At 36.6% G+C, this 2,007-nt stretch overlaps 1 long non-coding RNA gene across 1 annotated transcript; it reads left to right on the forward strand.

The window, feature by feature from the left end:
- Positions 1-335: 335 nt before the first annotated feature.
- LOC149784707 (uncharacterized) lies at positions 336-1,765 on the forward strand. Its single transcript, XR_016414188.1, has 2 exons — positions 336-438; positions 1,695-1,765. It is a non-coding gene; the product is annotated as an uncharacterized LOC149784707 (long non-coding RNA).
- The last annotated feature ends 242 nt before the right edge of the window (positions 1,766-2,007 follow it).

Here is a 2,007-nt window from a genome sequence, read left to right on the forward strand (position 1 = left end):
AACAGAATAAATTCATATATTTTAGTATAGGGAGGACCACATATATGAAGTAGGATTGTTCGGTCAAATCCAGAAACATAACACTTTTAATTTTCAAAATATATGTCCAGTTTCAGCTAGACCAAGACAGAACAATCAGTAAAGAGAAGTCCTGGACAAATATCCTGCTCTTTATAACAGGCATATATTTCTGGATTTGGAAGCTTTAAAACTAATTGTATGCCATGAATATAGAGTGATAATTCATGTCCTATAAGACGAGACTTCAACATACACATATACTCATACACATGTCAATATGATGTTGATTATTTTCATGTCCTTTTCAGGAACGTGAATAATACAGGACAATACCTGCTCAGCAAAGTTGATTGTGAAAAGCTGGTCAAGCTTCTATCAGAATTCAACAAGGAAAGCCTCCATATACCAACATACCAGGTAAATGCCACTTAGGAAACACTCATCTTCTCTACGACCGCTCAACCTTCTTGGTGTCAGAGGAACGTTTGCTAGTGATGCTGAGAACAAAGTCAATGAGATCAATGTCTCATTCATGTGTATTCTTCTTATAGAAAAGGTTTATAAGAACACGTGACATTCGTATGCGTTTTAGAAACACGTGTTCTAAATTTAATCGTGAATTGTTTTGCGATTGTCATATTTATTGCGTGTATCGTGTTCAAATGTTCAAGCCATGTCTTTCTGAAATATATGGTACCGTAGGATGGACTCTTTCGCTGAAATGACTGTTGAGTCGACAGGAAATCGCGGAAAATGGATTGATGATTATTTACTATTGCACATACTGGGGATCGACCCCAGGACGGATAGCTGAGAAACGAGCGCATTACAGTTGCACTATCTTAGCACTATCTGTTATACATGAACATGGATTCCAGTGCCAATCGGGCTTCATGTCATCTTCGCTAGCCAAAGTTCCAATACGATAACCCAATCTACACCTTGGTGGATCGAACATATATTTTAGTGCTTTCTCCTAGATACATCTATTGGATTTCCTACTTTAGTATTTAATGCCAGCTAACCAATAGCGTGTAATAACGGTGCATTGTAATCGGCCGAAAATGATGGAGACAATTGCCTTAAAAAGAATACTTTGCTAAGTTTAACATCGAAAGTATCTCTACGTGCCACAGAGAAGCCATTGCAGGTTTATGTGCGTAAATATATTTGTACAAACACGGACCGACAGTGGAAAATTCCTTTTTTATAAGCTTTTTATATATATTTAAAAATAGTCCATTTAAGTTGTCTGCTCCCTTGTCTCAATCACGCAGCAACAGTGTTCAAATGTAAACAACTTTATTTTGATTCGATGCAGCGGCAAGCCATTGCATCCAATGAAATTCAAAGACCCGACGCATATAAAAATTTGCTCGAAACACCAAGATGTATATAGGGTATCATATCGGAACTTTGGCTAGCGAAGATATTGTCACATATATAGTGCATAATGTGTCAAGTGTTTAGGTCTAGTTGTCAAGCGTATAGTTCGAGGTATGTATGTAGATTTCGTGGATATCTGTATAAATATCGAATATGTCTGTGTGTGTGTATGTCTGTGTGTGTGTGTGTTGATTTGATTGTATTATTATTTTGATCTCTATGTCGCTTGAACCTTTAGTCACTATAATCTGTCATAAATAATCTTCAAGATCTTTGATTATTTCTAGGAATTCCAAGGAGTTATCGATGTTGAGGAGCTACTTGGCTATCGGCCTGTGGTAGAAACTATCATTTCAGGTCAGTTTGGAGTTATGCAATATGAATATGTTTGTATGTATGTATAGAGGGTTTAACGAAGCATTCTCTCAATCGGGATAATATAGAAATACGTAAAGTTTAGATATTTTATGCGCACATTTTATGTTTCACACTGGGTTAGCAGTTTTATGCTGACAGGCTATTTTGAAACATAACTACTGTCCCTTGCACCATTTAGTTTCGGGAAATACAGAATATTGCAGATGCATCATCCCGTGTATC

Source organism: Sinohyriopsis cumingii, chromosome 14, assembly GCF_028554795.1.
Source record: "Sinohyriopsis cumingii isolate HCF-2022 chromosome 14, ASM2855479v2, whole genome shotgun sequence".
In the NCBI taxonomy this organism is placed as follows: domain Eukaryota; kingdom Metazoa; phylum Mollusca; class Bivalvia; order Unionida; family Unionidae; genus Sinohyriopsis; species Sinohyriopsis cumingii.